The sequence below is a fragment of the Triplophysa rosa genome, linkage group LG21 (assembly GCF_024868665.1).
Source record: "Triplophysa rosa linkage group LG21, Trosa_1v2, whole genome shotgun sequence".
In the NCBI taxonomy this organism is placed as follows: domain Eukaryota; kingdom Metazoa; phylum Chordata; class Actinopteri; order Cypriniformes; family Nemacheilidae; genus Triplophysa; species Triplophysa rosa.
Genome location: NC_079910.1, coordinates 12,372,904 through 12,397,144, shown reverse-complemented (window position 1 = coordinate 12,397,144; position 24,241 = coordinate 12,372,904). Strand labels below are relative to the sequence as shown.

Genomic DNA, 24,241 nt, shown 5'->3' with positions numbered 1-24,241 from the left:
GAGGCCGGTCCTGAAATGTGTGCGTGCTCATCTAAAGTTTCCCTTGTGTGTCATTTTTTCATCTCTTTAACTCAAGCAGAGAGCAATGGTGCAATTTCTCTTATTTTTCAACAAAATGGATCAGACGGGAGTCATCAAAGCAGCTCCGCTGAGGATAAATCAAACAGGACACTCGGAGGAAAGACAAGGACACATGCACGCATACCCACACAGGTAGGCAAAGTCACACAAAGACACACATGCATACACAAAGCGGGGCTGCTGTCGCAGTGGCTAGTTAATACACACGCACGCACACTCTCCAGTTTCTCTGTAGGATGGCGTTTTAATGGTGACAGAATGTGAAGAGACATAACATCTTTATGTTGCAGACGTAGGTCTTGGAGAACTCTACATATGGTTGGCTGACAGGCTCTGTATTTTTATGTCTCTCTCTCTCTCATTTCCCCCAGCCTCCAATGTTCTACAGAAAGCTTCTGTCTTTCACAGGATTGGCCAGTATGCCAAATTTGATATCGGACGCCTCACTGTAATAATGTAAATAATTTTGTACCAGTATCTGGTCGACACTTCAACATAGCTTAACATCTTTAAAATGTTACAAACTCTCTTTTTGCCACAAACAAAATATACACAAAGATAATTTGACGGCTAGCATTATTCATTTATTTATTTAATTTACATAGATTTAATAGTAATGTTGTTTTGGTATTGCTAAAGAAAATCTGATATTGTGACTGTCCTAACATTTAGGCTACATATTATTATTAATAACAATAAAAATATAATAATTATATACATACATACGTATACATACGCTAAATCTAATTATTATAACAATAGATTATAATTTAATAGAATTCAATACAATATTTTATAATATAATAATTAGATTTATATAAATGATTAATATACAGTTACAATAATAGCTATAGCTGTAACATTTTTATAAAGGGAAAGGGTGTCCTGAGTGGTTGCTATGGTGTTGCTACAGTATGTCCTTGTTATCCGCTTGTTTAGTCTGATTACACGGACCACCATTTCCAGGTCCAAACACTGACGGTTTGCTGCAAAACTATCAAAATAAATTATGGATAAATCCTTATGATCCAGCCGTTCATTTTACAATTTATTAAAAATATTGATGTCACAGATTCCTTAAGACTGTAATGTACACAGTGAGTTTAAAAATATATAGATAATAGATACTAGGGCAGTGCTTTTGGTGATACAGGTAAAGAAGCCCTTCCTTGAGTCTCTGTGATATTTTGGTTTCTACATAACTGTACATTTTTAAATGATCTTCATTGGAAAATTCGTGCCTCATAGCGTACATAATCGTACATTTGTTCACGTACATAGCATAAACACACGGGACGTGTTACTTGCTGAAATTTAATATGTGGGTTCAGGGGTTTGTTCAAATCCCATACCAATAAGAGTGGGTAACAGCAACAGTGATGCTTGCCTCAGCAAGCTAAAGCTAATTACAGTACATTACAAAACCGGAATAATGCACACACCTCGAAAAAAATGCAAACAGTGCAATCAAAGACATTCAGATGTCTGATTATGCTTCATCTTTGTGTAATTGTAGTATAGTCGATGTATTCTGAGGTTTATTGTTGGAGCTAATTGTGTGTTGAACATCTGTGCTGATTTGCAAGTAACAGACACGTGTCAAGCCATCTGCTACCCAACACACTAATGAGACTAAAAGACACACACATACACATACACACTGCTATCCTATTGTTGGGTGTATTAAAACTATATTTTATGCACCGGTCCCCAGACAGCAATTCAACCATCTTTGTGGCTATCTAGCCATACAGAGTTATTTGATATGTAGAGTGCAAATCATCCCTAAAGCTCAAAAATCACTTTTCATCCATTTACGTGGCATATAAGAGCCTTGTACACCGCTCTGATACAGACTGATCGTGGGTCAGTGTCCCCTTTCCTGTCCATTAACGGCGAAGAATAGAGTCGTATCAACGTCAAAAGGAGATGTTTACAGCGAGCGGCACCCATGAGAAATCTCCACGTATAGAAACGTGCATTCGGTGACTCGCCCCGCTCGCATGAACTCACTGAATCATTTACCGCCATGTTCTCTGTCTAACAGGGTCCGGTCGCATGCATAATGCACGAGCCGAGAGCAGCTCGGCCCAGAAAGGCAGAATAATCACAGCGTGTGAAACAGACTCCATCATCACACCCTCAATTCAGCAAGCGACAGCGTGCAATATCAGTATCTCTACTTGTCTTTATTTTTCTTGCTTTTGCGACTTTCTAAATAAGCACGTTTCTACAGCGTTGTATGCATGTTTGCATGATGTGCGAAAAAAATTGTAGTTGTTTGATACAGAGTAATAGCAGTCACGTGTAACAGTACATTTTAACGTCACCAAAGAAGCACTTGTAGTTCTTTGAAAGCTTTCTTAATTACTGTTATGTGACTGAATTCACTTTTTAGTATCCGGCTAATTCAGTTTGACTGCCTTTTGGCATTCACACCCTGTTCTTTTGCTCTTTTTTCTTGTTCTACCTCAGTAACTTCTGAGCCAAAAACGGATTTCGATTCAGAAAAATCACACAAATACTCTTTACCCAGCACCACTGAAGAAAACCCCTAAAAAACCAAGCCCCCTCCCTTGTACGCTGTAAACCCACTGAATAGAAAAATGGATTTGGAATTGCCGAAACACAGTAACAATGCCTCAGTAAGGGCCATGCTCGGATGAAGGTCTTATTATAAATTCCAGACGTGCGCTTGCTGTAATACACCTTCCTTCCACATGCCTCCAGCAAGTGGATCCGTTTAGAAAAGTTAGAGAAGAAAAGCACAGTGGGTCCTGCTGGTTACTCTGTGTGTGTGCGTCCCCACAACAAAAACAAAATCTGTAAATCAACAATATCCGACAGACGAATTTCTTATTTAAAATATAAGATAAAATACAGATTGTGTGAGGGTCAGGATTAGGGATACGGCAAAGAAATAGAATTTGTTAGAAGTCAATGGAAAGTCCTCATAATGAAAGAGAAACAAAGCCAAGCAAGGCTTTAGAAGGACTTTCGGGGTTGAGGGAATCAGTTTACTGTGGATTAGATGTTGCTACGCATCACTGCTTTAGATTATTACTCTTGTCTAAAGGCAGCTCTGATTCCACCCTCAGGAGCTCAGCTTGCTGCGCTATAATGACATTCCCACCATCACCTCCTGCCTCTCCCTCATGGATAAAGATGCTCTGCCATCATCTATTATTCCTGCTATTTTTCTTGGTGTGCCGATGTTTGTCTCACCTGTTTACAATAACAAGCTTACTAACCCCACGACGACGGCGCTCCTGGGAAAAATCTCACCACGCCTTTTCGTGTCTGAGATTCTTCAGTTAGCAATTAGTGTTTTAATAAGGTCCTACAGCACACTCAAACCAGTTTTGAGAAAGATTGTGAATAGAAAACAAAAATACATTTCTGTCTCCCTGGTGATGAAAACACGATCGTGGCTCTACCTTCTCATGTGCGATATGCAGATACACTCCATAAACTGTAACGTGCACGATTTGTGTGAATTTAAATGGTGTGAAATTAATTTAACCCCGAATCAGTTCAATTACGATTCTTTTGTAAGAATAATGAATCATAATAATAGCATGTGGTCACGATTGACTACCATTGTATGGACACAACACACAAGACGTTTCTTAAAAAATATCTTGTTTTGTGTTCGACAGAAGACAGTTATAAAGATGAAGTAAATGACGTGAAGGTAAATAATTTATGAACTATCCCCTTTCAGCAGAACATATGTATTAAATCAAATGTATGTGAATATAGTGTCCACATTTGCAAAAATGAACACTAATTACTTTTTTTAAACGAATAAAAAACTGCAAAAATAGCTCCAGTACATATAACTAGTTTTATACATAGCTTCATATAAAACAATAAAAGGTAATGGTGTGTCCTCATTTACATAGCTAAGTGTGTGTTTGTGTGGGAGAAAGAGAGCTTTCTTGAAAACACAAAGCAATTAAATAGTCTTTTCTATGGCTTTAATGAGTTTGTTTACACTCGATTGTGTGCAGGGTGTATCAGAACCAAAGGCCAACTGCAGAACATTTAACAAACATAATAACAAAACACGCACACGCAATCTCCATTCCTGCGCTTCTCATCCATCTCAATATTTCTCTCCTTTTGTTTGACGTTCGCAGACCCTCAGGATAACGCAACGTCAAGTCATATTCAACAATAAACGAGATTAATAAATAAATTCAAAGACAAAAAATGTACGAACGCTAACAGAAAATGAATGATATTTCCCACTCTGCCCTTCTGCCCAGTTTCTTCCCCCTATCTTCAGACGTGACTGGAGTATATGCCGCACAGCAAGAGATGGATGCAAAACATTCTTGTCTTTAAAAACGAATGCTTTGCCTCAGAAAGGGATTGACTCATTGACTTCTTGCGTGTCTGCTTTGTTACGACGCCACCTCGAGATTCACAAGAATGCTTCCCTCACAAAGATCTGAGAGGAAGAACCCACCAGGAACCTGAGCTCTTAATACCTGTCTCACAAGCTCTTGAAGACACGTAATTACTCACTCCACTTGATTACCTACAATCACAATTACAAGCATAATTAACAGCCTGTTTAAACAGAGGAAAGCATGAGACTACAACGAGGAGATGAGGAGGGGGAAATGTACTGTACTGTGTTAACAAGACCTAAGCAGACAGTCATATTAGAGGAAATTAAGCTATCAATTCAGAGATGAAAAAGAGAGATTTAAACTAACTTTTTACCCAAGTTAGACTCGTTGAGACTAACTGTAAATGAGCTTGATTCAGTCAAGCATGCGAGACACAAGTCTTGCTAAGTTACAAGCTCTACAAATAGGATACTCCTCTATGAAATGGCTGCAAGAGGAAATCAATGCAATGTGACTAGAAATTATTTATGACAGTTATTTATGTAGCTACAAATATCTGTTTTCAAATACAATAGCTATCATTTTACTGCATAGTCCAAAACATTGACCTCTTAGGTGGATGGGTGGCACCTATGGCACCCCTTGGGAGCCAACACTTGAAGGTAGTTTTGACACCATTATACACTATATAAACAAATGTATTGGAACGCCCCCTTCTAATGAACCGATTTGACCACTTAGGCCATTTTCGTGAGCACAAATCTTAATGCGACAGCATCTGTTTTTATATTAACAGTTTGTGCAGAGCCCTTTTCTGAATAAATGATTGATTCAGTCTAGTGTGGATAAACTTGAGTGGGCCCAGACCTGAACCCAGCTGAATCACCCAAACCCATCAATTACTTGTACACAGGGCTACAGTCATTTCAGAGCAGAACAAGACTCTTCCAAAACTGTTGCAATAAAGATGGAAACAAAATGCTTTAATATGGTATTGTATGGTATAGCATTATTTTTTTGTTTTGATTGGAATTACTGAAATAGATAAACATGTTTATTACATGTGGGCATCTTTCCACTGATCCATGTGCAGAACAACTAAGGCAGACTTCATATCTTGCCTTGGTGCAGTATGTATCATGTAGTTTTCTGGTTTACATTTTTGAGCCGCAATCACATTGAATTTGTTTCAGTCTCTTAGACTGAAGATCTGTGATCTCATTTGATTTCAAGAGAAACCTGGTTTTAGCACAGGGCTGAGATATTTTCTCTCATGTCTACAAGCTTATACAGTACAGTATATTAACAGTAAAACCCTCAAACCACTCTACTAGACCTTCTACAACACTTTAAAAGGTCTTTCTCATAATGGTTTCAATGCATGTATAAAATGTCTGAATTGTCCACTTTCTTTTACGTCTAACATCTAAAAGAGGAAAAATGACAAGACACTCAAGCGTGCACGTTTCTAATGTGTTACCGGATTGAGATGAAATATGACGGGTCAAAGGTTACAACTGACCCATAAATCCAACTGAAATGCCAAGGTCAGCGTGGGCCAGCTAAGCACCACCACGTTAAATGATGAGTTGACCTGGTGGAGATGTGGGTGGAGAAGACAAGATCAAAATGATATAATGCCAAATAACCGGGAACATATGAAGCACACATCAACTCAAAATGTGCTCGACCTGCCCACACTCTCCTCCTGTAGAACAGGGGTTCCCAAACTTTTCAGCCCACGACCCCCAAAATAACAGTGCCATTGACTCAAGACTATCCTTGGAGGTGGTTAAAGTATACAAATGTTGCGCGCAACTGCGCACATGCACTTATTAGGTCTATTCAAACACGCGCATAATGACTGACATAGTATGAAAAAAATACTTCATCATTACATAATTTCTTTGTTCTGTTGAACACAAAAGAAGACATTTTGAAGAATGTAGGACAGCAAACAGTTCTGGGGCACTTTTGACTACCATTGTATTTTTTCCTACTATGGTAGTCAATGGGGGGCAAAATCTGTCTGGTTACAAGCATTCTTCCAAATATCTTTCTCTGTGTTAATAAGTACAAAGAAATGTATACAGATTTGGAACAACTTGAAGGTGAATAAATGATGACAGAATTTTCAATTTTGGGTGAAGTATTGGGTATTTGGGGAAAACGCCCGGTACGCCAGATGGCCAGTCCGCCCCTGGCCACTACTGTATTTGTGTCATGTTTTGAAATACGTTTTGACACATCTTATGATACATAAATTCAAGTTTCAAGTGTGTGTCTTTCTGGCCTAAGCGAAGTGCACACGTGGTCATGGTTTGAGACAGGAGAAATGTTAAATGTGCAAAAGAACAGAGATGAAGAGCATATCGAACTGATTTAATAACCAAAGCTTTTCTGCTTATCTCTCTACCAACAACTCCACTACCCTCCCACAGGGCAAATACCTTCCCACAATGCCACATAATGACTATAAATAATAACCATTGTGTCACAGGCGTTCAGATAAAGCAGAACAGGACTGAAAATGAATATCCTCCGAATCAGCAATTACTTTTGTCTGCGAAACGCGAGGAGTAACAGATTTCTAATTTATTATGCACCTTTTATGTTGAGGTGAGAGTCTGTCATCACTTTTAAATACAAGCACGCCTTCCACGGCAGAAAGGCTCAGGTCTTTCTGCTGAGTCAGGGCTGGTGCCCTGCAGGCCACTGTAGCAGAGCTGTATTCATTACCTCTCGCACCCCTGAGACTTCAGCTTTATTAGACAATGACAGACGGGTGGAGCGCCGCTTGAATCAAACGGAAATGTTGAGGAGAGAGAGAGAGACCTGGCTGCTTTATTATCAGGAAAAGCGCAGAGGAAGACGGAGTGGTCCGTAATAAAAACAAAGCTTTAATCCGTTGCACATCAGCTTCCTAATGGAATTTATATCTGAGAGAGAGATGGAGAGAGAGAGCACGAGAGCGAGAGAATCAGGTTTCCTCTGTGAGTGAAATCTACAGTTGTCTCAAAACAGGTCATACATTTTTTATTATTATACTTTTTTTGCAGCGATTGAAGTTACGATTTTATTTTTGTAACTATTTTTCACCCCCTCCACTTCATTTAAACTTCAGCGGCTCATTTCTAATGTTGGCATCCTTCTAAAAGTACACTTTCTCACATTTTGCTCTTATCATTAGTCGGCCAACACGTATCTGAATACAGAATAGACATTGTTGATGTGTAAATGTGGGCGAGAGAGCAAGAGAGCACAGCAGTGGGAGGCAGGAGTCACATAAAAAAACATCAAACTGCTGCCCACGTTTCCTCGAGCACGGTCTCATCCATAAGTTCTCTCTCTTTCTCTGAAGCTCTCCCTCTGTTGCTTGTTAACATTAAAGGGAACCCGGTGTATAGAGCGATGTATGGCTTAATGCGTTGTAATAGCCCTACACTACTAGCATTTGTCGTTAGAAACACATCAAATATTTTCAGTTCTTAAAAAAACCCTAAATGTAATACTCATTTTAACCTAAGGAGGCCGCCATGTTCTTTTTCGATGACGTAAACTGGTTGCACGCACAGCTAGGCAGCCAAACTAAACAACAACACACTAATCAGTTCTTCAGCAAATATAAGGTGCTGTAGGATAATATATATATATATATATATATATACAGTATAATGTGTGTAACAATGTTCAGAGCAAGGAAGAAGGAGGGAACCGGCGAACGTTGAACAACGAAACTTTAATAAAATAAACAAACAACAAAACGAAAGTAAAATGCCGGCAGCTCCCTCACGGTCGACTGCCGGTCACACATAATAAAACATAATGTAAAGTCCCGGCCTGGTTCTCTCTCGTCCTTTACTGTTGTCGCTCCTCCTTTTATATAATGCTAAAAGAAGAAAGAAAGAAAATAAAGATGCTTTTCCTACATTTTAATATTGTTTGTCAGAAACAACACAAACATGCATATTAATAACCAAAATCATTTCGAATTTATCATATACACAATGTTTTAGCCATTATACAATGCATTTTATCCAGATTTTGACTTTTTGATGTTGATTTATCAACATCAGTAGCCTAACGTTATTGTCTCCCTCGGTCATTAGCTGACGGGGGCTAATATTCACGTGTGCTCTAATACAGAATAAATAACCAAACCGCAAGCATTATTATTGTGTTTATCAGTATATTCTCATAATGTGTAAAGTATACGATTATGGTGGATGCTGATGTCTTGTCAGGCGGTAGTTTAAAGCTATGGTTTAATGCACGCTCACCTTGAACAGACGTCTAATACTGAACGCGTTCTTTTATGGCTGGCTTGTGTCAAGAGGACATACCGCCACCTACTGTCCCTGTGTGTTTGTATATCTGATCTTATGTTTTACGTGTCATATTTTACTGTTTTATATGGAAAACGTGTGTGCTTTGCTGTTGCGAAAGAGAACAGGTTTAGGTCGCAAGTCGCAACCATTTGACATCACGGATTCTGACGCAAAAAAATGGCGGCCTCCAAGTAAACATATTTTTTCAAAGTTTATGAATACTGTGACAGTTACACAGTTTTTTTTATTTCACAATTATAAAGTCAATGCCATTGTTCATATATTAAGCCATACATCGCTCTATACCCAGGGATCCTTTTAAACAACTCTCAAAGTGAACTTCTGGATTGTAACTACAGTCAAGTATCAGAATGATCTTGAAATTAGAAGGGCACACAACAAGAAACTTTAACCCTGTGTCCGAAATCACGTTCAGTAACAGTACTGAATTATATTAGACACCTATTTCTTGACCAACAAAACAATACCTTATGTTTTGTGTGCACTCGCTGCAAAAAATCTGATTTAAAAACGTTCGTTGAACAATTAAGCAACGTTAACAAAGATTTTTTAGTAGGTGTTTGTTTATTATTTTGCGTATACTGAATAAGATTAGAATGAAGATTAGCCTTTGTAAGCTAACAAAGATTTTGCTGACTAGACAAAGAATAGACTGCACGATCGTTTCTGCGTTTTGTCTTAGTCCGCTCAGTCACATCCGGCGCATAGGGAACAATGACATTTTCACTCAAGATGCACATAGGATTACGGTCAACAACGTGAGTCAAAATTTTCAAACACTACATCACGACATACACGACAACCAAAAAGGGGAAAGGCTTCAGGCTATCTGTCTCTAGCTACATCCACAAATATGTTCAAAAAAACTAAGTAAACTTTTGCACTTCCTTGAGGCTTGGTGACAGAGGCACTCAACAATGCTGAGCTGTAGTGTTGTAAGTTCGCTGAAATGTCAAAGTTTTTTTAGTAAACATATCCTTATCACTTGGTGACAAAATATCTCAGCCCTATCCGGCTGAGATTTTAGCGGACGTACGTCCTCACCCTGCATGCCTAGCGTCTATTTTACATTAAACAAGGGTTTTGAAAGTTCCCAGCATGCATTGTGGCACGATCAGTTCGGTGGTTGGTATTTTTTTTTCAAGATAATCGAATATAATCTAATAAAATATAACAAATAAATAAATATAGATATAAATATATATGAAGAGTTTGGTTCCAAAACGCGATAAACGCCATTTAAAAAAAACGAGTTTCCGTCAAAATCAGTATTGTATCAGTTCGGTATTGAAAAGTCACTTTTTAATTTGATGCAAAATGCGATATCCGCCGTGTTATTCTGTCATGTTTTCTCCCTTTCTTTCCAAACCGCAATATATGCCAGTCTCACTTGCAGAATGCGATATATCCGCTCAACCAATCACAGCACACCATTACACGCATTGTAAACAGTAATGGCGGCGCTCTGAATACAATCGGCATCCTAGTTTCCCTGATCTACTTTGTACTTTGTGTTCAACAAACAATGAATAATTTTGACAGCATTGATGAACCTGTGCTGGTTTCTGCGGTGGGGAAGAAACGTAAGCCATTGAAATCTAATCATTTACGTGAGGAGATTAAGAAGATGAGGCACTAATTTATAGCATTAAAAAGATGACCCGTTGAATTTATTTTAGGAGCGATGACTGATTGAATGTATTTTTAGTCCAGTGCCTGTATGTAAGATTAGTATTGTATTGAGTTCAGAGGCTGTCATATGTGGATCAACTCACTTTGTTGTGTATTTTCAAAATATGAAAAATAACTTTTATATTGATTCAATGGATTTAGTGCATTTTGAAAAAAAATTGTCATGGATTTACTGCATTTGGGGAAAAAATGATCAGTTTTTATAATAAATCTTTTAAAATCAAAATCTGGATTTGAATTTTTTATGTTAGTAGAACCTAAAGATATGTGAAAGTTTCTGAAATGCCTTTTTTATAAGACTTTTTAGCCCATAAGTAACCAGTCTAACTAAATGAGCAAAACTCATTCACACCCTACGTTCTCTTGTAGTTCACTGAGCTTTGAACGATTCACTGATCTCTTACATTCTGTGTAAACGAATTGGTTCAAAGGAGTCATTTGTTTGCGAGTCGTTCTGATTGCAATATGCGTTCATACTGGCGAACTCGCTGTGTACAGAATAACGCTGATTCAACGAGCCAACTTCACAGCTAAAAACATTATAATGATGTACAGCAAGTTAATTTAGGAAATCTTTTCAAGAAATTCAAGAAAATGTAAACTGAACGTAAAACTCCTGAACAGCCGTGAAACACAGCTAATACAGCTCCTAATATAGCCCTTTTACAGAACTCTTCAGCGTCTCACTGCTGGTAACGAAACAGCGCCTCCATTGTTTCGTAACTGCAGTTACAAATGACAATCTGTTTAATAATGCACGCAGTGTTTTTTGTGAAGACACTCAACATATTTTTGACGAGAGTCTAAGGCGGCACGAAATTTGATTGAGGCGGCTGCCTCCAATTTCTTTATGCAGGAAAAACCCTGATCTGAGATTATATACAAAGTGTGCCCTCTCTCCGTCCTTTCATGCATTTAAATGTGACCAAATTTCTGCACTAGTGCGTACAGTACGAATCGTTAGCACTGCACTGACGTTATTATATTATGTCTTTATGTGCCCATCGGTCTGCGCAGCGGAGTCAAACAACCTTTCTACCTTTGAACTGGCGAGCACTACCAAGCACACAGCGCTCTTTGTTTGACAGATGTTTTGGTCGTCAGTCATTATAACTGTTGTCGGTGTTCATGGAGAAATACTCACTGGCACATTATCATTGCTCGTGGCCGGGAGAGTGCTGTGTCTGGAGGGAGAGAGACGCGCTACTGCTGTAGGAGCAGCGGTGGAGTTTGTGTGGTAAAAAGCAGAGACTTTGGCAACAATCTTTTGTAAATCGTCTTTTTTCCTCTCCGCTGGTGTAGCTGCGTTCTTTGTTGTGTTATTTCCCTACGACTTTTACTCCATTTTGCAGCTAATGTACCACACAATGACACTCTCGCTGTGGGCAGTTCTTCTAATTCCGCCACTGCGTTAACTTTCTCTAGCTGGTGTCGAACTCGTCTCGAGCATATACGGTGCTAATGGAATGGTCCACTCTAATCTATAATGGGGGGAGTGCCTTCGTACAGATGTAATGACGTAAAACGTTACCAGGGATATCCCGACTATTTTGATGATTACTTGGGGCTCTACGTGGCTGCTGACATGGCTTATTGGTTCAGTCCACCCCTTCCTTTTGGGGGCCCCTGGTAGCTTGGGGCCCCAGGCGATTGCCTACCTTTGCCTAATGGTAAGTCCGCCCCTGGCTTCAGGTTGCCTTATTTATTTATTTTTACGTTTTCTCAACTTTTCTACAGTGTGGGTACAGTATGCTTACATTCAGGACACACAACATCCACCATGTTTTCATTGTCACCATATGTTTACCTACCAATGACGTATTAACAACCTCTGCAAAAACAATTTATTAATTTGACTTATTTTTAAATAATTCAATCATATCTAGGTGTCTGTACCACAAACATCACAACTGTTAGCCACCCGTCTCACAAAAGTATTCAGGGTTTGGAAGCAGGGTTTGTCTCTAAATGGATGCATGGTTTGAAAAAAAATCACAGATGAAAAGGTTTGGAGATTTTAATATATTACCACATTTTTGTACAATAAACTCTTTTACCACAAAGACAATGTGATTCCTCATGATACAGTATGACCCACTTAATGTAAATGCATTCTGCTGAGTTGGCTGACAGTAATGAAGTGAATGATGATATATGACTGCATGACGGAGGTGTATGCATGCATAGCGAATAAAGAGAATAAATGATGGTGTTGATTCCCACCTGCTACACATCTAATGAGTTCTTCTATGCCTGCATGTTCATGCCTGTTTTCCTCTCTAAAAGACCACAGTCATTCCCACAATAATACCCACAGCACAGAGAGACACAGAGGACAACTCAAAGACAAAGTGAGCAGAAAAAGATGAACAATCTCCTCACTTTGCTCATAGCCTGAAGAGATGAGGCTCAGAGTTGAGGGACTGCTGTCATCTATCTGTATAGGTGAGAGAGGCCATCAGGCACACTTGCCAAATTTGGGAATAGGAAATGACAGCGGTGTACCGTGATGAATGGTCACCACAGGGGAACAAGACACAAATTCACTGTGTAAAGCATTGCCATCTCTGTTAATTCTAGCTTTCCATACTTGCTCTAACCGAAGGCTGGAGAGACTATATGTGACTGAAATTTCAACATGAAATTTGAATTATTCTAACCTCCTACCTAGAAATAACACCTGGAACAGCACTTTTCACAGTCATCCGACCTGTGAAATAGGGGCAGAACATTAAACTCTGACCTCAGTTAATGACCTGGAGTCATTATTGATGTTACCAAGAATATCCAAGATTCTTCAAAAGCTACTTTACGTAAAACATAAAAACACACAAATGTATGCGAGTGTTTTCTGTTCCTTTTTTGATCATTTGACACAAGACAAGAGTATAAAATGTTTTTGGTGTCTTGTGGCAACATCATGTCATAAACATGCAAAAAATGTGATGTGTGATTGACTGAAACGCACTAAGGTCGGATGTCCCACCTCCAAGTGTTAAGTGTGGTGAAATGGTATAATTTGTGGGATTTGTTTAAAGACTCTATAAAACCAAAATAAAGTTTTATAGCTTTTAGTTTATGTGCTTAAAGGTAAACAACAAGCTGAAAAGTTGAAATGTTGACTAAATGAACCTGAATTTAAAATTTAAATGTAGTCTTTTCCCTGAGCGACTGCTTATATTCTCTCTGTTATTTTTGATAGATCCTGAGGGACTGGTATATTTACAACAAATCCATTTAAAGCTACAAACTAAATAAGTAAATACAGCACTGAAGTACAGAATAATTTATGAAGCTTAATTAAACCGGGGCATAAACTCAAACTCAGAGTCAACAAATGATTTTTGTCAGAATTAAAAAAACAGTCTTCTCGCAGTTCCTTCAGAAACCGATACAGCTTCATATTCCACGGGAATATAAATGTCATTTATATTAAAGCCTGTGCTTTACAGCATATTTTATACTGGCATCAGCACCTCTGCCAAAAATTGGAGAGATCAGTCACTTTCTGTCCTAATGGTAAGAGGTCGTGGGTGTCATAAAAAATACATGTCTTTATTAAATCAAAATGATGAGTCTGTAATTTTTATATTATGTCACCCAATGCATCTGTTTTTGTTTGAATGACCACTCTATTTGGGAGCCTAAGTACAATTTCTTAATGTATAAAAAGGAAACTCAGAATAAAGGTCCTGTGACATTTTATTGATCCTGTGACATCATTACTATCAACCAATGAGATTTAAGGATTAGCCACAGGGCTAAGATTAGGCAGAGGTTTGGACTTGAATTGAGTTCCAGGACAAACAAAAATATTAAAGCCACCATTAAATCAACAGACAATGAGCGGACAATTCTTATTTTCTTATGGAATAGAGTACCTCAGAGATGACTAATTTTTGTATGCAAACCCTGGAAGCGAGTTAGCATTTTAGCACTTCTGGTTCCATCACCCCAAAGTCTATGGGTTTTATGAATGCAATCCTAGGACAAAACTAGGGATGCACCGAATGTTCGGCCACCGAAAATGTTCGGCCACCGAAAATGTTCGGCCGAAAATAGCAAAAAAAGCAAGTTCGGTGTTCGGCCGAATATGTGAAATGGCCGAATAAATTTTACCGAACATGACTCGTGATACGCTCAAGCAGCAACCAGCGCAGAGAGAGAGAGAGAGAGAGAGAGAGAGAGACACACACACATGCGCTTTATTACTGCCGCAAACATTTTGGCAGTGCGTGTGTGTGTGCTGTGTTCATGTTTGTATATCCCGGTGGGGACCTAAACCTGAATACACACCAACACATGGGGACTCGTGTCACCGTGGGGACCAAAATTGAGGTCCTCATGGGCACAAAAGCTTATAAATTGTACAGAACAATATTTTTTACAAATCTAAAAATGCAAAAAGTGTTCTATGATCTTTAGGTTTAGGGATAGGGTTAGGGATAGGGGATAGAATATACAGTTTGTACAGTATAAAAACATTACGCCTATGGACTGTCCCCACGGGGATAGTCAACCAAAGCGTGTGTGTGTGTGTGTGTGTGTGTGTGTGTGTATGTGTGTGTGCGTGTGTGGAGCATTTTAAAGTGTCAGAGAAAGACAAAGCACGGGACTTGCCGCACGGAAGTAAATTTCCGAATGAAAGCATCTTTACCGGTCGGTAACTTTACTTCAGACGGAAGCGGGCTGTCTGACAGTAGCCCGCCGCTCGCGACATCCTTTGACATCATACAGTGGTCGCGTGCACACAGTTCCCTGTACTAAACAACTTGTTAAAGTATGTTCGGTGCATCCCGGCACCCCCACAAGTGCACCTTCTGAGAGAACAGTGAGCTTTTGTGGGCGGAGTTTGGAGGAGAGACGTGAACTGAAATGGTTGTCAGTCAGCATCAGTCAGAATTGCTTGCAATGGATGTTTTATTTTCTCAAATCATTTTGCAATGTAGCCTATAATAATCCAACAGTTTTCTTTTATTCGTATTTTTAGCTTATAGGCCTAATGTGGAATGACAGTTTTTAATGAAGTGTTTTGTTGTAGGGGTACAGAGTAACTTACATTACATTCTTTTAGCAGTCAGTTATAGGCCTAATTAATATAGGCTATTCATGAAGGGAGAGGGCTCAATTTTTTGTTTGAATTTACTTTGTTTTGCTCAATTTTATATTAAGTTGTATTGTACTGTATTTTATTGAAAAGCAAGACAAATTATAAAAAGCACATTCTGACTATTCAGTTTGTGCAATAGTGAAAAAAAATAGCTTAATAAATAGAAGAAATGCAAAAAAGCATGTTCGGTGTTCAGTATTATTCGGCCTTCGGCCAAGTGTTTCACATCATGTTTAGCTTCGGCCAAGAATTTTCGTTTCGGTGCATCCCTAGACAAAACACTCCATTTGAGCCTGTTCCAGAAGCCATTTCACTCGGATATCATTCAAGAAAGGGAAGAAAACACCATCGAAACTTCTGTTTCATGTCGACTTTAACACCGCAAAACACATTCTACTTGACATAATCACAGTCGGCTAGATGGAGCTGAAAGGAAGTGTGAGAAACTTTTTCACAAACCACATATGGTCTCTTAAACTGTGAGCTGAAAACAAAGAACCTCACTCAGAGGTAAATGTTTCATTTCTCATCCTAGCATTGCGTTACAAGAAACCCTCCTTGACTTTGATGGAGGGGCTTCTGTTCTGGAGCCCCACAGTTTCACAGTCCGGCAGGCAGAAGCCTTCAGGTGGCTCAGAGATCAATAGCAGCTCTAAGGCCACTCTGGATCAACCACACCTGAGACTGAATCACAGCAACACTCACTCTGGTTCTAATCAATACCATGCATCAAACTGTATTCATCATTGATCATTCCCTGCCTGCGCTTTGTCATCTCCGACAACTCTTCTTGGAGCCTGAATATCATTTCGCCGGGTCTAACTTAACAGGCACTTTACGCGAATAGCCTACAAAATAGGCCCTGCTTTTACTGTACGTCTTAAAGGGATAGTTTACCCAAAAATAAAAATTAATCATTTATTTCTCCTTGTGTTATTCAAAACCTGTATGTGACTCTTTCTTCTGTGGAAGACAAAACATCCTCATTTTGTAAGTCGCTTTGGATAAAAGCATCTGCTAAATGACTAAATGACATAAGAAGATATTTTGAGAAATGTCTCAGTGGTTTTGTGCATAAAGTGGTTGGACAGGGTTGCGAATTTTAAGTAAATTAAGCAATCACTCAAGTACAAGTTAGCTAGCTTGGGACCAAATGTTATAATAGTTTGCCATTATTATCAATAATATCCAAGTTATTAAAATATTAAAACTAGAGATGCATCGATAGTACATTTTCTCACTGATTATTCACTGTGATATCTGCCGATACCGTTTCTGAAGATTAAATTGATATTTCTTAACTTTCTAAATGTTATTAATTCATATGACTATTAATGTTGAACATCAAACTAGTGATGTTTCTTAACATTTTCTATATACAGAGCATAAATTTATTGCATTTTCCTGTCCTCTTTTGATTGACAGGATACCAATACTGATATATCAGTGCATCTCTAATTAAAATATAAGAAATATCTGTTCACATGGGACATTCACAAATCCTTTAAAATACTAAAGTCTACTACGTATATATTGCAAGTGCCAGCAAGCATTTCCTAACTTGCTGCCATGAGAAAATTAAATAGAAATAGCACAAGGAGTTCGATAAGATGTGCTTTATTCTCTCTCTCTTTAACCCTGAGATACAATCACAAAAGCTTTTAATTAGCCGGAATTGACACAAAAGAAGAGCCGTGCAAACTTCTTTATCTCAGAGAGCACCTCATTACTGGTCTTACATCAGAAACATTCAGGGTGTAGTCCATTTTAGGAGGATCATCCCTGTTCAGCTATTTGACACGTTGAAAGGTGTTGATTCAGTTTTTTATAACTGTCCTATTAAGTAATTCCTGGTTGACTATTGTACAATCATATCAATATGTCACATTCCTTCTAACGGCAACTTGGGCTATTTCTAAACCCCTCGATATGTTCTACACAGTAAAAAGTTCAACTGCATTTCAAATCTAGTGTGTCTACCCTTTTTATTCATTCTTAAGGCCCCTCAATGTTGGTTAATGATGTCGCAGAGGCTCCAAGCCATGTGTTTGATGTGTGTGAAACCTCATCTGGACGGCAGCCTCAGGCAGATGTCACTCATCTCTAATATCTTAATGGAAAAAAGCCCCGTTGTGCTCAAATGAACCACAAAAAGGGCAAATTATCTTAGATTATTTTATCATTGTAATGCATTTAAATTAATAGAATTCCGCACTAATTTACATAATCCTGAAACAAGACCTTGAGCTGCACAAACTCCTCAAAACTTTTCTTAGCAGAATAAGGCTATTTTCTCATTGAGTGCTTATTTATGTGTGTTGGGGCGATTTTTTTTACTGAATTGCAGATATATTAACCTAATTACTAATGATTTCTGTCTTCCTGAGAAGCACTTCTGCCAGTCATCAATTATGGCGCTTTTCCATTGCATAGTAAAGTACGGCTCACTTTTGGGGGGTTTTCCACTGTGTACAGTACCTAGTACCTGATACTTTTTAGTACCACCTTGGTTGAGGTTCTAAGCGCACCGTACCGATACCAAAATGTGACGCGTTTAAACACAGATCACTGATTGGTCGGAGAATAGTCATTACCAGCGTCATTGGATTTGAACACGAGAATACGCATTTTAATACGTAATATTGGCAGTTCATTATATGCTTTGTGACATGATATGGCGATTGAGACCCTTAAAATGAGACCCTTAAATTGCTAAATGCAACATTAGCCTACCCTCGTGCGCCGTTGAGCAAACTATGATGTCATTTTCGGCTTTCAGTTTTAAGATGTGTGTCGGAGTTTATACGGAGTGCTGCGCAGATAATTTAGCGTATGCACTGAAAGTAACGCAAGAACATTACTCTCGCGTCACTTTCAGTGCATACGTTAAATGATCTGCGCAGCACTCCGTATAAACTCCGACACACATCTTAAAACTGCTTCGCACAACAGAGGTGGCCAGATAGGTGGCAATCCGTCATTCAGGGGTAGCCGTGGCCACCCATGGCCACCATGTAGCAACGCCCCTGGGCACAACTATGACGATCATTTATAATCCCACCCACTCTGAAGCGGTACTAAATTGCAGTGGAAAAGCAAACTGAGCTGAAGTTAAGTGAGCTGTACTGAGCCGAGTTGTACCGAGCCTAAGCGTACCACGCAGTGGAAAATCGCCATAGAGAACAATGAGGCCACATTAAAAGGCAATTTAATCACAACAACATGGGGTAGGACCTACATTGTCTACTGGTGGTATTTAGAACAGATATACAGTGGAGACGCTGGACTCATGACAGATTGATAATGTCGTGGTAACGGGGGTCACGGTCAGGCGTTCAGAGTTAAAGGTCAAGCTGATAAATCCAAAAGGTTGTGTCCCTTAGCAACCCCTGAAGCCTAAATATGAAATGTAGGGTTTTATAGTTATGAAAAAAGTCAATTATATTTTATATTTTTCAAGTTGATTGTTTAGTTATAAATTATATTTTGCATAAACAATAGCCGCAATTTTGTTGCTTAGATTTAAAACATTTTTTTCAAAAATCACCTTGCAAAAAATGTATAGCTATTTTTTCTGAAACTTCTAAAAAGTGACATAAAAATCATGCATTTATCTTCTCTGTCACACACTCAATAGCTGTGTCACATTTTGAAGGCCTCCAGAAGTTGCATTTGTCGGCCGCATACTGTATGTCATCAAATCTGTTTTTCAGAAAAGCAGTCATTACATTTCAAAGGAAGAAAGAGATTACAGTAATTACTCCTCATGAGTAAATGTCAATTTCATAATTGTTGCTTTTCTAAAAGTACACAAATGTGCTGTTCAGTGAAGACACTGAACTCCGGTCACACATCAGCACCAGAATGTGATGTCATTAACCGTGAGCAACCTCAAAAAACATGGCAGGGTATGATTTTGTATGCAAATGTACACCTTACATTTAGGCGTTCTTGACCCAACATCTTATCAGACGAACTGAACTATTTCTTTATTTTTCATAAACGCGTCATCTGAGTCAGATTGGCCCAAAGCAGATTACATGTCAGCGCGTACTGACCTCATACGTGCAGACTTCTAGTCCTACTCTCTGTTCACGCAAAGCATCTTACCAGGTAATTTACAGGTATTGTTACAAGTCCTCATACAATAATATTGTCAGCACCGATTTATTGGTATGTTTTTAAAAGGTCACATTAACAAATGACCTCCTACCAGTAATTTACCAGTAAAACCTGTAGTGTCAAAATGCCTAACAAAACCAATTTGAGAACCACCTATTTAGGATCACATTTCAAGAACGTTTTCCAGTTCATCAATAACACACTTTCGCTCAAATATGCACAAAAAATCTTGGCTCTTCAACTAAACACTAATCCTTCAGTGTCTGTGTCCGGCCCATTGAAAGTTGCCACTCCACACGTTCAGTTTTCAACGTCTTTATGTTCTTATACCTTCTCTGCCCAAGCACCACCATTCCTGCTGAAGCAGACTGCTCTGCTTTTTCAATCATACATGAACCTTTGATCTGATTCATTAAGAGGATCAGATTAATTAAGAGAGTTCACACACTCAATCACAAGAATCTCCCTCTCTCCATCCCATCAGTCATCTCTCGTCCAATCACAGCTCAGTACGTACAACCTGCAACCTGCTCACCTGTCTGTAACTTACAGATTTTCCTCTTAACCCAAATGGCCTCCTGTCAAATTCGCATAACAAAGCTCTGCTTGTCTGGATTTATGTGTGTGAAATACAGCTTAACCCCCACCTCACAAGCACGCACGTACACACGCACACACAAACCCTATGCATGTGTAATCCATCAGAATGTCACAGGAGATATAAAGGGAATTCAGAAGCTCGGGCTTATTTATAGTTTATTTATTAAAGACAGAGACCTGCATGACCCTCATTTTGTCAACCCGCTCACGAACTCTACAGCTATGTGGACTACATGAGAACTGATTTTTTTACCAAAAGTTACGAATTGCATCTTTAATTTTCAATACAAAGTTTTTGTTTTTTTTGGCCTGAAATAATTCTCCTCCTAGGATCCACCTGGCTGCATCCCTTCACATTTCTTCAGATGGGACGTTACTGATGGAGGGATCTCTCAACTCTGAAAATATCTCTCGCTGAGATCCCAAGGGTGGATGCAATTCCTGGTGGACAGAGTGAAAAAGAGCACCATATTTCTCTCTCCTCCACACTCTCTGACTGATATAATGGCCTTAACTACTGCCAAAAATACTATACTCACTATCATAGCCTGAGGGGGGCTTTCTCTCTTTCTCTCTCTTACACACACACACACACACACACACACACACACACACACACACACACACACACACACACACACACGCGCGCACACACACACACACACACACACACACACACACCGATACACACCTGCTGTCGGGGCTCAAAGGATTCAAGTGGATTGTTTACAAAAACCCGGTCGCTGCGGGGTTCTGAAAAGCCTTCGTACTTGAAAATGAATCACCCAGACAGTTAGGAAAAGAGAAAAAGAATGAGAGACAGACACAAAGACTTGCTAGTAAGTTGTGCAGGGAGCTAAAATAAAACTCAAAGTTAGAGCAATTAAGATTTGAACAGTTCACCCCATGCACATAAAGCCATCTTACGGTTAGTAAACAAAAAGGTATGAAAAAATAAAATAGAACAAGCATAAAAAAAGAAATAGGCATAAGTCTACAGTATGAGTGTGTGTTTGTAAGCATAGCTGCGGGAAGTAGGGGTGCTGGGGGGCTGCAGCACCTCCTGGCGTTGAGCGAAAGAAAAACTTAGTCAGTGACAAAAATAAATAAATAAAAATGTTTTATCAAACATCGGTCTTAGTCAAATCATACCACAAACTGACGTAGATTTGTGGGGGTGTGGCTACACGAGGCGTTTCAGGCAGGTGTGGGTGAGCATTCGCTTTTAGATAGAATGCATCTTTTGTTCCGACATTTTAATTTTTGCCATTTTATGTGTTTAATACATGCATGGGCAACTTATAACACACCAAAGACACAGAAAAACACGTATTCGCGCCATATGACCCCGTTAATGTCCTCATGCGGGACTTCACAGCATCAACCCTGAAAGAGAAAAGCCACGTTTGGAGTTTGCCCATGGTTTATTACAGGTTGAAGTTAAGCTGCCACCGTGCATGTTGTAGTTTCGTACAGCAGATGGTTCTTTGACTATAGGCATACATACAACATTTATTTATGTGTTAGTTTTGTATGCTGTCTCGCGTCACAGGTATTGCTCTGCATGCGCGAGCTGAAGTTCAGAGTCTACTCCTGATGCAGGATGGGCCATTTTTAACTATTTTTAATCTGTATTGCTTGAAAAACATGTGACCTTTGAATGTTAATCAGTAAATAAGCTCTTTGGCAAATTCCGGTGTGCGACGAGATCAGCGCGAGTGCGCAGCGCAAACAGACCACACTGACCGTGAGAAACACTGAGATGCTCAACAGGGCTCAGCGAAAGATTCAAATGAAAACGTATTTTGTAGACATGGCCAGAGGGGGCCGGTGCAGCGCTGACTGTGGAATTAAATTCTAGAATAAAGATGGACTGTTTTCACGTTTTGATTTAATTTTGTTCGCGTCAGTGGGTTTATTTAATTATTTGATCAGAGATACAGTAATGCAAATACAAACGATGCAGAAACTTCCCGCATTATTAAGGCTAGATTTGTGGCGATGATATAAATTATGCGCAACCGCGTGCTAAAATGCAAACACTGCTTCACCCCTGGCCAAAAAAAATATAGCACCCCCTGCTCAAAATACGTTCCTGCGGCTATGCTTGTAAGTTTATGCTTTGGGGACAGAATCATCCCAAGAGAAGAGGTAAATTTGAAAAAAACCTTTGGGCATTTCCTCAAAGGTAAAAATAATGAATAAATAAAAAAACATGTGATTTTATTCGAACTTTCCTATTATGGTTTGATTTCAAATAAGTATTCGTCTGTAACTATAAATAGCTTTAAATACAGTAAAAGCGTAGAAGTCTATAGTATGTCCTCTTTTAGAAAGGTACCGTACGACCGTGCATGTGAGATGCGATGAGCTGTCCAGCTCTGAACTCTTAGTGATCTGCTCAATCCCCCATCACCCCCCGCCTCTGGTCACGGAGCCGTGGCGTTGCTGTGGAGACAGGCCGTGTGTATGATGGATGGTTGGTTTCCTCCCATGCTGCCCCTGCGCGATGCTGTTACTATGATAAATGGTACCCTAGGTAACAAATCTCCACACGTCCTCACGGCAGCGGACCACAGAAAATACAAACAGCACCGCGGGACGGGTCGCGGCCTCTCCTCTCGCATACTCATATATACAGGAAATTGCACGCATGTACATACCTGCAGTGCAGAACCCAATCTAAATAAAGTCCACTGCTTTGTCCACACACACAGACCTTAAAGCTATATTAATCATAGAAGCAATATTTTTTTGCATTATGATAATATTTATTGTACCCTACTGCTACTGTAAATACAACCCTCACAAAAACCTGTTGACATTTTTTGAGGTAATGCAACAAAATAATTTGGCGGATTTATGAACCTTTCTAGACGTTCAAATATTATCAAAAGGACGACATTGTTACAATATACTTGTCAGTCGTAAAAACAAGAGATTTTAAGATGTCAAGTATGCGTTTGTTTACGTTTGAAGAGATACTGTAGCTGTCCACTCCACTATACAGTGACCTCTGGAAGGGTTAAAACTTGGTCCTCCACTCATACACACACACACATATACAATGTGGCAGTTTTTAGAAATTAAAAATCATAAATGTCTTTATTAAAGCAAACAAAGTCTAAAGTTGTTCTCGAACACTCGCACGTTCATCCCACATCTTGCCTCCACCACCACTTTTGCTGACACACAGGAGCACAAACTCAAAGCGGTCCTATTTCTAATGAAGTTTTCTCCCAAAATAACCTTTAGAAATAGAATGATGGATTAGCTCTGCCTTTCTGTTGGGATATTACCGATTACACATACATTATTTTTGTTGAAGGCCAGACCCACCGTGCATGTGCCCAATTATAGCGAAGAATGACCTTATTAGAAAACCAGAGTCCACCTGCCAATCACATCTCTGTGGAGCTTGATTGACAGCTCAAACTTACACCCACGGACACTTTACAGACATTAAAGACACTCAGTACAGCTGCTGTGGGGGCGGATTTACAGATGAAGTAAAAGACTGTCCTCATAACTTTTTTTATGTGAGAAAAGGAAGTTGCTGTATTTGTGATTTGAGAGGAAAGTGTTTGTAGAGAAAGTACACAAGCAGCTATTAATATCCAATATGAACATGTCCATATGTCTAGTAGCAAGTTTAAAGGGATACTTCACCCAAAAAGGAACATTTTGTCATCATTTACTCACCTTCGAGTTATTCCAAATCTGTAGGCCAATACATTTCTTTGTTCTGATAGAAAGATATTTGGAAGAATGCTTATAACCAGACAGATTTTGCCCCCCATTGAATCCCATAATAGGAAAAATTACTTTATCTTTTTTTGAACACAAAAGAAGACATTTTGAAAAATGTAGGACAGCAAACAGTTCTGGGGAACTTTTGACTACCATTGTATTTTTTCCTACTATGG

The 24,241-nt window shown here is 39.1% G+C and overlaps 1 protein-coding gene across 5 annotated transcripts in view; it reads right to left on the bottom strand.

Moving 5' to 3' along the window:
• The window catches only part of sulf2b (sulfatase 2b), a 146,120-nt gene that overhangs the window by 94,363 nt on the left and 27,516 nt on the right, over positions 1 to 24,241 (bottom strand). The window lies entirely within an intron of this gene.